We start from the raw sequence: 11,934 nt of genomic DNA, 5'->3' as shown, positions 1-11,934 counted from the left end.
TTCCCTGGTAATAATGGTACAATTTAGACGTTTTTGGTTTTGATATGGCATAAAATTAATACTAAAAACTATGCTTCTAATTTGGAATTTTGGCCTTTTCCTGGGCTAGCGATAAGAATGAGCTTCTCTCAGGATGGCAGTGCCAAGCCGTCAGCCCAAGATCGTGAGGAGACGCCTCTGCTTTGTGGTACATGATGCCGCTGAGCCATGACCTTCAGTAGAGTATGTGTATTATGTGTATTTTGGACTGAAGATATCTTCCATTTATGATGATGAGTTCCTCAGAATGCAAACCCTATTGTCATTCAAGAATCATCTATATAGAAGAAGATTAGCAATAATAGAATCTAGGTGTTAAGTACATGTGTATTTTCACTTTCAAATTTTCTAGATGTTTAAAAATTTTCACAATAAAATGTTGAGATATGACTTGGTAAAAAATAAACATGGCAAAAGTTCATGTGTTATGTTGTGTATAATGTGGTATATAGTGTGTCATTTAGGTGTGGTTATTTTGTGTGACATGTGGTGTGCGGTACCTACAGTATTGCTGTATCTGTATAGTATATGGAGAGTTGTGTATCTGTGTGATATCTGAGATGCCTGTGATGTGTCTGTGTGGCGTGTCTAGAGTTTTATAAGTGATGTCTGCTGTGCGATATATGTTCTGTGTATGTCTAGGTGGGATGTGATGCATCCATGTGGTGTGTGATATGTCTATGATGTGTCTTGTGGAGTGCTGTATGTGATGTGTGTTATGTGATATGTATGCTGTTTGTGTCTATGTGTTGTGTGATGTATCTGTGAGATGTGTGAAATGTCTATGATGATCTGTATGATGTGTCTTGTGGTGAATGATGTATAATATTTGTGGTATTTGTGGTGTTTCTGTATGATGAGTGATATATATGGTAAATCTATCTGTGTGCCGTATGATGTGTCTGTGGTGTTTGTTGTGTGTGGTATGTCTGTGTGCTGTGTGATGTGTATGGTATGTGGTAGCGTCTGTGTGTCTATGTGGTGTGTAGCATGTGTGTGTGTGTTTACAAAATCTCTGTCCCTTCCTTGTGGAACAGGTCAAGAGAGTTGACTTGGTCAGGCCCATTTGAATTTGCGTCCATCCCCGAGGGTCACCACTAGTGGGTTCCTGGTGGTGGTGACTGACGAGGTATGAATTTTGAAAGATTTGAAGCTTCATTTTATGGGAAGAAATTCACTTTGCTTCAGTCACTGATGGCTTCTGAGAGAAAGCTTCCTAATTTACAGGGGCTCCTCAGCTGCCTGGAATGGCCCTACGGCTGTAGCTAAGTCCTCAGTGATTCTTCTCTGGACTTCTGTTGTGACATGGCTGACCTTCCCCAGGCTCAGCCACTGAAAGTGACTTTGGGTTGTGCCACATCAAATCAGGTAGCTTTGGGGCTTCCTTACTGCTTTCATGATTGTGAGCCCCCCCCCCCCCATGTTCCTGGTTGATACCTGTCCTGAAGTTATCTCAAGCGCTCCATTTCAGGAGTGTCTGGTTTTATTGATGAGTTACTCAGAGACCCTAACTTTAACCCACAATGATGCCTGGTATGATGTAAAAAACCAGCAGGCCAGCAGCTCACATCTAAATCCACAAGTCCTCATCGGCTCCAGACACCCTAGAAAGGACACTGCAGTTTGGTCATCAGTGCCGTTAACGGGGAATTCCACCCTCAAAACTGGGCTTCAGGCATGCCCCATCGTGGATCTGAGTTACGTATGAGTTTTCATAGACGATGGAACAGCTTCATGGTACACAGTGCAAGGTACAGCATAGAGAGCCTTCATGGGGTCTCCAGGGGCTCACTGGGAAGGGCATTCTGTAGGGAACAGAAGGTTCCAACAGTGTGTGATGAGTCTTCCTAACTCTGAACTATGCCTGAGCAAAACCTGCAGAGCTATTGTCTACAAGTATCTCCCTTTTCTTCTGGTTGGGACCCCGTTGAAACTGTCACTTAAGGCCACAGTTCCAACCAGTGCTGCTGGCTGTGGCAATCAACTGCTGAGCTACACCAGTACAAGTATGTCTGCATCAATAAACTTATTGCTTCCTTGGAGTCTCTCAGGCCATTGGGAGAGATGAAGTCCACCTAGGAAGGACATGCCTGGCCTGCTAGACTTACTCTGAAGCAGTTCTTCTTGAACCCAGAGCAAAGGTGGTCAAAGTGGAATTGGATGTGACTAACCAAATTCTAATACATGATCACTCCCAGTCACCAGCTGCTCTTGGGATCATCCACTGTGGGGACCCTGTACCTTCCATTAATGAAGCCTCAGCCAGAATCAGACCCAGGGAAGATTGGTGTAGTGTTCTTCCACAGGCACAGGTGTACCTGAGGCAGCAATGAGCCCATTTGCTGAAGATCCTGTCTTTGAAGTGCCTATCAGAGCCCATCCTCAGACAGCTTCCCTAGAGTCTCACAGAGAATTTTGAGGAAGCAAGGGGCAGAAAGTATAAGGTTGACTGTAGCTCACTTAGTTGGCACTTACAACCAGATAAGCTAGCCCAGATATTCCTCTGCATATCCTGAGCAGATAGCTTATCCAGGATGGAAGAGGAGCAGATTGAACCCCAGCCTCATCTGGGATGCACACTGCCAGTGTGGTTACTGTCTGCTTCCTGCTTATCTGTTATCAGGTACAATTCTGATAAATTATCTGAAAGAAGCTCTCATTGCTGCCACTGGGGTGATTAGGGCTATATGATGAGACCTGTCCACTAGGAGAAAGACCTAAGAGCTCATGGTTTTCACTCCACCTCCTGAGGGACAAATTTTCCTCTGCATTTACAAACATGAGTGCCTAACACCTGACAGCAGCATGCCTAGGTGGGCACAGTGATGTTAAAGGCTCCAGCCTCATGAGTCTCTGTCTAGTTATAAATCTTTCCAAGTTAACTGTATGCTTTCTAACTGGCACAGGTGGCTTTTCTCAGGCAATGAACACAAATTCTTATTGCAGGTTCAATAAGACACAGGAACTTTTGTTGTCTATAATAGAAAACCAAATTTCTGACTTGATTTTTTTCATCCAATGAAAATTCTGACTTAATGATTTGTGAATTAAATAAAACAAAAATTTAAGTAAAAATACTTGATGTAACCTTTCAGGAAGTGGAAAAGGGAGAAAAGTATGCCAACTCGTTCTGTTTCCATCTACTATAAAGACTCTGTAGTGAAGGTAGAAACCCTTTCTCCAAAAGTCGCACCTCAGCAGGTTCCAGTGAACCCGCGCAGAGGAGAACCTGTGCGCGTGTGATGAGCATGGAGGCTTTGCCCTGAGTGAACATGAGAGGCGTGTCATGGAGGGGGGGTTAAGAGTTTCATGCTGCACCCCTTTTCCTACACTCCTCAGCCTCCCTATACTGTGGTCGATGTCATACACCTGAGCTTTGTTAGGGTATTGTAGACACAGTGACACTATCACTCCCAGGTCACCCTTTACAAACATCCCCTCACTCATTCCTCCCAAGTTCTTGGTTGGAGATAGACTCTGTGAGCAACTTGCTTTTAAATGGCCTCCATGTTTTAGCTGCTTGTGATGGATATTCTTGTTGTCAACTTGACTATATCTGGAGCTAATTAAAACACAACTGGCTGGGTACATTTGTGAAAGATTTTTCTTAATGAAATTATTTGAAGTGGAAAGACCCACCTTGAATCCAGATTTTTTGAGGTGGGAAGATACACCTTCAATCTGAACCACACCTTCTGCTGGCATGGAGGAAGGCAGGTTGCTCTTTCTTACTGGCAAGTCCATTCCTTCACTGGCATTAGAGCCTACTTCTTCAGACCAGCCTCATGGAATAAACAACTACTGGATTCTTGGATCTTCTGTCAGTCAACAGCCATGTTGGACTAACTGGACCACAGCCTGTAAGCCTATACATGGTAGTTATTAATGCATATATATTAATTCTATAAGGTCTGTTCCTCTAGAGAACCCTGATGAATACAGTTCTTTTCTCTGATAATGGAAGAAGTACCTGGAGCAGGATCCAGTGTGGTGTCAGCTTCTGTGGCCTGAGACTTGTCCACTCTATTTTTCTCTTGGGTTTTTCTGCCTTTCATTTCTTAGACCTTTACATATATTCTTCGAAAATGACATAAATGTGATTCACTGATACGTAATGTTATGAATCTTTGAAAATCTGTACTTTTTACTTAACACCAAATTGTCAAATCTTCCCGTACTTGACACTTGGCATCCTGTGGTCCTGCCATGCCACATATATGGAGGCCTCTCCTTATGTGTGTTGTTGGCAGTCAAATTGCTGTGCTTCTGAATGCTCAGCTCTGCAGTTGAGGCCAAACTGTTTTCTAAAGTGGCCCTACCATTCACGCTCTGACGGCAATGTGCAGAAAGCCGTGATGATTTAGGACATTGCGGTCCTGTCAGTGTTGTGGAGAGGGTATCTCCAGCATTCCCTTCATTACTGAGACCGAACACATTTGTCAGCTGAGTTTTCTCTTCTGTGAAGCAGTTGGTTTTGTTTTGGGTTTTTCATGGATTCTTGGGGCTTCCCCCCTTCCCCAGATCTCCCCTCTCTTTCCCCTGGCTCTTTATTCTCTTTTGTTTGAGACAGTTTCTTATGTTGCTCAGGCTGCCCTCAAACTCATGATGATAGAAGAGATAACCCTTGAACTCCCATTCTCCTGCCTCTGCCTCCTAAATGCTGAGGTCATAGGAGTGCACCACCACACCTGGTTTTCTTTAATGATTCTGGGGAACTTGAGACACACCCTTTGTCAGCTGGGTAAACTATAGGTAGAGTTTTCAGGTGTGGAATTTGACTGTTGTTCATTTAACACCATCCAATGAGCCATAAGTGCCAACATAGCCACACTTAAACTTACCTTAAATATACCCTTTTCAGTCTTGATTAATGTCTTTCTGCTCAAATACCTGAAAGAACAACAGCAATATCTTTTCTTCTATTACTTAACAATTTTATAATTGTGATATAAATCCTTTCCCTATGGTCCATTTGGGTAAAGGCTGTGAAGAAGAGGTCTGACTCCCCCTGCACCAGGTTTCCATCTGGTTCTGCTCATTTCAGTGGATAGTCCTCACAATGCCTGTTCTACCAAAGCCCACGTACGTACTATATGTGCAGTTCTGCTTCTGCCCTTCTCTCTCTGCTCTCGTCCTCCTTATTCCGCGCCTCCTACTTTCTGATAAACAAGAACCTCCTCCAGGAAGGTCCCTAATCTCCGGTGGAGACACTGTTACAGAGTTACAAGCAGGAGTGGATCCTTAGCAAGGATAGTCACCTCTGCCACAGAAAACATGAGATAGTCCAGACGTAGGCGTCGAGTGACAGCGGGGGCAAGGGTGAAGGGTGAGGGATGCACAGGCTTGGGGGCGGAGGCCCACTTTCTCCAGGCAGAGCCGTTTGCAGGCCTCACACAGCTAACGGTCAGCCTCTTGCTCCCCATGGGAAACACGGTGACTCTTCTGTTAGGACACAAGACAGGGGGAGACACCATGGAGAAAAGAGAGCAGAAACAGCAATACTGGAGATTAGGGAGCTTCCTGGAAGAGATTCGTCTTTATTTCACCCATCACTGACTTTTCTGTTTCTTTCCCTCACTCTCTTACTCCTAAGACTCCTGTGACGTTTGTATCGATGTTCTTGCTGTCTTCTGGGTTCCTGGGACTCCTCTGCTCTGTCTTCTTCATTCTTGTTTCTTTGCAGTCTTTAGGTTGGATAATTTCAGGCTGACTCTTTCTTCTGCTCAGATCTGTTGACCGTCTTGAAAGAACTCTGTCTCAGTAGTAGTCCTTTCTAGCTACTGAGTTTGTTTCCTTTCTGTAATACCTCTCTGTTAGTATTCTCATTTGTCCGTGGCTTGCTTCCCTAGTTTCCCTTAGTTCTTGGCTGTCATTTCCTTTACCTCATTTAGCATATTTAAGACAGCTGATTTAATGGGTTTTGCCTATTAATAAAAAAGTCTGAGCTTCCTCATAAATGGCTTCTTTTGTTGGTGGTTTTTTTTCCCTCCTAGGAATGGATTGTTTTGTTTCTTTGTGTACTTTGTAATTTTTAGGTTAGAAAAAGATAATTCCAAGCATTAAAATGTGGTAAGTCTCAAAATCAAATTGAGAATTTCAGGACAGGTATTATGAATTTTCAATTGTTGAGAGCTAAAACCATCCCTTTGTGACTTTTCCTAATGGAATTTGAAAATATATATTACTAATATTGAAGCTTTTCTGTCATTATCAGTCAGAGACAAAGATTTCATTAAAAGCCTAACAGCATTTAAAGTAACAGGCCATTTTGAATCTTGAAGTTATTTTAAATAATCCAGTAGATGCTAGGGGAACCCAGAGCTGCCAAGAGGGACAAGAGAAGGAAGGCATCTGTGCTGGTCCTTCAGGATACCACCAAATGAACTAAAATGCGTCATGTAAAACTTTTGGAGAACAACACCTTTCTGATGTCAGCCAGGTACCTCCTGGATGGGGGTATATTTCCCATATCTACAGAAAAGAACTTGAGGTGGTGGCTGACTCAAGCACCCTGTTCTTAGGAAAAAGCAGCAGCCTCTGCTCTCCTTCACGCTTGCCCACTGCGTCTAGAACTTAGTGGGTTCCAAGATTTTAATGTTGATCCAGCTGTTGCTCATAGCTTTAAGGCTGCTGTGATGTAATTTTTCCTGGGGAAACATGAACAAACATCTATTTATCACAGATGGATTTCCTATAAAAGACCAAAGAAACTCTATCGTGAAAGACACCTGTCTATCTTGGTGAACCATTACGGTTAATGTAACTACTGACAGAACTATCAGTGAGAGGTTACTTACAGGGGCATCACGACAAAGCCCACTCCAAAAGCTGTATCCTTAGAAATCTCTGCGGGACTTACAGGCAATTCAGATGTCTGGAGAGTCTCGTCTCTCCAGCAGTTGTTTACTGCTTTTATATCCTTTCTGGAAGGACCTTGTGAATCTTGTGACTTTCTGAGTTTCTAAAGTTTCATGAATTTTGTTGGCTTCCTAAACTTTCAGTTAGCTTCTTGAAACTTCCTTTCAGGAGGGAATGTTTCAATTCAAAGGAAATAGCTACACTACATACCAACAGTCTCTCTCTAGGGCTTTAGGAATCATGATGCTACCCTTGGTCACATGACTTCTGGGTTAGATTCAGGCACTCAAACATGCAATCCTAGTAGAGACATTGATAGTCTTTTCTCATAAATCCCCACCCAAGTCTTCCGCCATCTCACCCACTCTGCTGTGCGCAACTTTCATTTCAAATTAATAGTACATTTTTCCCTATTCTGATTTTTAAAATTATTTTTATATTTCTATGGTAATATGTTGTTTTATCTTTGTTCTTTGGATCCTTTCCGTTCCTTCTCTGTTTTTCTGGCACTTCCTTGTTTGCACTAACATTCCTGCATTGCTGTTTTCACTTGAGGTGGGCCTCCCATTGCTCCCTCAAGATTCAGTAAATTTTGTGGTAGAGCAGTTGTAGGGCTGCTCATCTTGTGATCCTCTGCTCTCCTCCTACATCAGCACCGCCTGCTAGAGGACTGGATATTCTATCTTTTGACCAGGCCTTCTCTCCTTTTGGATGCTGTGTTTGGTCCACTAGTGTTCGTTCCCCTGTGGATTTCCTCTTGGTATAATGTGCTCATTCATGAACCCATTGACACTCTGACTATATTTTTCAGAATTAGATCACTGAAGGGATATCATATCATTGAAACAAATGATAAATATGCTACTTTGACTTAAAAGTATCTTATAATGACTTTACTATTTGCAAGTAAAAACTTACAAAGAAAAGTTTTACATAGTAGTTACCTATCCATCTTCTTCTTAGTATATATGGGGCACAGGCTTATCAGCTGGCTAGACAATAGAAGCACCGGGAACAGGGACAAAATACTTCTGTTAGCAGGTAGGTCTAAAAACAAATGGTATGGAACTCACTATAGCAATCACTAGACCTGAAATGGTCCCAGGTGAGAAGTACGAGGTGTGATTGGACCAAAAAGTGAGGTTTCAGCCCCTTCCTATTCTGTTATGATGTCTTTCTAAGACAGAACTAGTTTCTGATTCTGCCATGCCAGCTCAGGAAACTCTTACAACCTTTCAGAAACATGCCATATCAGACAGGCAGGGAAGACAGTGAGAACCTTCTCTCCTTGGGTTTGGTGCTACAGACTCCTCTGGTAGATCAGTATCTCTCCCCAGCTACATAATCTGAACATGTGAGCAAACCTGACCTTCTCTTCCAGGATTAGATGGCTCTCCCCTTTGTCTGAGTGATCTGTTCTCAGCTGAACACTTGGAGGATCTTATGAAGTTCTCTCCCAGGTCTCATGGCTTTTCCAACTTGGAGGTGACTGCCTGGGTTCTCCACTCTACTCCACAGTGGGGAAATATTATGGTCTCATCTTTCAGAGACCATAGTCCTTTGCTGTCTTGCTTTCAGACATCCATTTTGTTTCACTTCATAGGGAGAGGGAACTCTGTCCTGCTGGGAGCCCTCTGTGACAGTTATTTCCATGTCTTAATAAAGATGATGTGTCTTTATAAAATATTGCTCATGAGCAAAGCATTGCTCAAACATACTCAGCCTCCTTCTGTTATTGAGTGGGCTTTTAACCACACACTCCATACAACATCAGGGACCTTCAGGCCTGTACTCCCCTTCTATACACAGGAAGGTGGGTGATCTGTTATATAGTAGGATATAGTAGATATACAGTCAGGATATATAGTAGATGTCATTCTCTGCATCACTGCTATGGGCTTACAAGGAAAGGTGGAGCTGGCTGACAGTGCCCCTCCTTCTACAGGGATAGAGACTTCCTGGCCACAGCAGGTTACTGTAGCTCCATTTCAATTCCATCTTCCATTAGGGCTGAGTTTCATTGTTGACCAGTGTGACTGGAGTCCCAGGACAAGGCTGCATAGGCAAATTTCAGTGTGTGCTACTGAGAAGAAGGAAGCTCTTAAAAACTCTCTTTTGGAGCAGGATGGAAGTCTACAGCCAGTCTGAGCTACATTTTGCCTCCATAGGTTTCATTCATGGTGACAATGCAATCCACACAAGTTGAATTATCTCCTGTGGAGGGGAACACTATGCCCAGCCTTGCGGCTGTATGGTCAAGAATGTTTTTAGCCAGAAGCAGCAAAATTTTAGGTTTTTATAACTTGAAACATTTTAATACTAAATTGTAGGATTATAGTTGAAGCATAAAATGTGATCATTGAGTTAAAAGAATGTATAAATATTTATTGTATATGATAAATACAGAAGCATAACAAAGCTTTGTCATGGAGACGGTCAGTGAGAACCACTGGCCAGGTGAGAAGTTGCTAGACTGCTCGCTCAGATGCCTCCCAGTGGAAAGGGTCACTTGCTCATCTCTGTGCTCTGTGTGGGCCAAGATGCCTCCAGTGTGCTCCTTCTCTGTCTCAGATGGGATTTCTGGGGATCAGAGTCAACCAGAGTGTTATTGTGGCTGGTAGGGGGAGTCAGCAGAACCCCAGGCTTGGAGAAGCTCATCTATTAATGGAATTTTCTGTGATCCTTTAGCTATGCTACACTGTAACTCAGTGACAACCTGACCCTGTCTGTGACTCTAGAAGACAAACTCTTGGAATGGAGCTGAGCTAGACAGAAAGTAAGCTGAGGCTCAAAGCAGTTCCTTGTTTAAGGCTCTCTAAATTTGGCCCTAAGTGGGTAGAAAGCTGTAGGGTGGTATGCAAGGAGAACGTGGCCATCTTCAGGCCTGCTTGTTCCCTAACAGGATCATACGGAGCAGAGCAGTGGTAGGGTCCCAAGGCTAGGCACGCCTCTCTTCCCTTGGAGTTTAAGCTCCGATCCAGGCCCCAGAGCTATGAGACCCCTGGTCTCAGTCTGGCTGCCAGGCTTTGTTTATGTTTGACAGCCACTTAGGGACTGAATTTGCTCATGGCCCATTGTCAGTGAGAGCCACAGGCGGGGCCTCCCTGGCATCTTCAGCAGTGGCGTGAAAAGAAACTGGCCATATCTGTCTATGATGGTTTAAAACATGCCAAGCTTTTCTCAACAGTAAGAACATCACCACAGTCCCTCATTCTCAGAAATGTACCCACACTCCACAGCCCAGCTACCCTTATCACTACCCTGGGACTGTCTTGATTCGAGGTCTGTGCACATCCCTGTTATGTTCTTGTAAAGCAGGACCAACTTCAAGCAGGGCTCTAACCCACCCAGAGTCGTCAGTCTTTGTCTTTACCTGTACTGTCCTTTTATGACTGAGCCTGGGCCCCCTTCTACTCACGTCACCAGGCTGCCTAGTCTGCTCACACCTACAAAGAGATGCGATTTGGCTTGGGACATATACACCCTACAGAATTAATCAGAAGATACCCTAGGATGCAGGCAAGGTCCAGGCTGGGGCTGCCAGCAGCAGTAGGTGACTTCACGTGCCTACCTCAGGACTTCAGAGAGACACAAAGGCCGTCAACACAGGCTCCTGCCAGGCTGTAACAAATCTGTGGAGCTGCTTGCTTGAAGACCCTGAAGCACTAGTTGCTCTCTCAGATTTGGTGCAGGGTCCCTGTACAGGCTGTCTGCAGGTGAGATCCTTGAGGTTTCAGCAGCTATCAGAGGGTCAGGTCAGAAGATACTCTTCGAACCTTAAGGTTCATCAAGCTGACATCTTGGACCATGGTTGTTAACAGGTGGTCCTCCAGAACTTTATAATATTGATACACGTCTGCAGAGGACCTGGGTTTGGTTCCCAGCACCCACATTGGACTTCTCACAATTACCTGTAATTCCAGTTCTAAGGTATCTAGAATACCCATCTGACCTCCAAGGGCACCTGGCAGGCAAGTGGTGACATACTGACGAAAAGGCATATACACATACCATAAATGAAAATAAAAATAGTTGCTTTTTGAAAATAGGCTGGTAGAAAGATAAACACGAATGCCAGTTTTTCAATACATCACTTACATTTTGATTTCCAACGGACGATGGGGATTGGGGCTTTGCGGAACTTAAGACAAGTGGCCAAGCCAGGACCCCATAAAGAAGAGCTGAATGACAGAAGAGGGCCCGGGTCTGGTTCCCACAATTCTGTACTCATAAGACTTCCATTCTAGGAACTCGCAGGTGAGCAAGAATTAGAAGTGACTTTTAGTCATTTGTGAGTAGCTGAAGAAAGCAGGATTCTGGAGATTTGAGAGTCAGAGACCACCAGAGGGAGGGTTAAATTGCTCCAAGTGCCCAGGTGGGCCTAGTTCTTAAGTTTCAGAACAGGTACCCTCAAGCATGAGTTAATGTGTCAGACACTCATCACACCCCCCCCCCCCCCAACTCCCCTTTGGGCTGACTTGGCTAGAGTCAAAGACAACCTGGAGGACGGAGAAGTCTATTGCACCAAAGCCTCTGCCTCCAGCCCTGCTGCATCACCTTACCAACCCCATAATCTTCTACAGAGTCACCTTCTACAGAGGCAGGAAGGCCATTACCTCACCACAGAGTCTGCAGGGTAGAGATTCCGTGGCAAGTATCCCTAGAAGGAAGGAAAATCAGCAGACTCTCAGGATGTTTCTCAGACAGGTAGCGGCCAGCATCTGCTCACACGCACCAAGCTCTTATGTAGAAATCAGCAACCTGCAAAGCTCACTGCGCCACCAGCCTCAGCTTCCCCTCTTGGGACTGGCCGCACGCCCAGCGCCCCAGGGCCAGGTGTGCCCCACTAGCTCTTCCCCAACCATCGCCCGGTTCCCACGCTCCACAGCTCCACCGACGACCGCGCCCTGGGTCGAGCTGCGTCCAGAGGCCGGCAGTGCCTGCGGCAGCCTTGTAAGGCAGTAGCGGCCTCCGGTCTCGGTGCGCCGCGCTCCGGTCGGGAGGAGCCTCAGCGCGCGCCTAGGCGGGGCAGCAGGA

General features: G+C 44.8%; 1 long non-coding RNA gene across 2 annotated transcripts; it reads right to left on the bottom strand.

Moving 5' to 3' along the window:
• Nucleotides 1-9,263: 9,263 nt before the first annotated feature.
• Nucleotides 9,264-11,930, bottom strand: LOC142851716 (uncharacterized). Of its 2 annotated transcripts, XR_012910862.1 has the most exons (4): nucleotides 11,659-11,930; nucleotides 10,469-11,557; nucleotides 10,271-10,343; nucleotides 9,264-9,477 (listed from the first exon to the last, which is right to left on the bottom strand). It is a non-coding gene; the product is annotated as an uncharacterized LOC142851716 (long non-coding RNA). The 2 variants fall into 2 exon arrangements; XR_012910861.1 differs by having other exon boundaries at nucleotides 9,292-9,477; nucleotides 10,469-11,878.
• Between the last annotated feature and the right edge of the window lie 4 nt (nucleotides 11,931-11,934).

Source organism: Microtus pennsylvanicus, chromosome 6 (genome assembly GCF_037038515.1).
Source record: "Microtus pennsylvanicus isolate mMicPen1 chromosome 6, mMicPen1.hap1, whole genome shotgun sequence".
Lineage (NCBI taxonomy): Eukaryota > Metazoa > Chordata > Mammalia > Rodentia > Cricetidae > Microtus > Microtus pennsylvanicus.
This window is presented reverse-complemented; position numbering and strand designations above follow the sequence as displayed.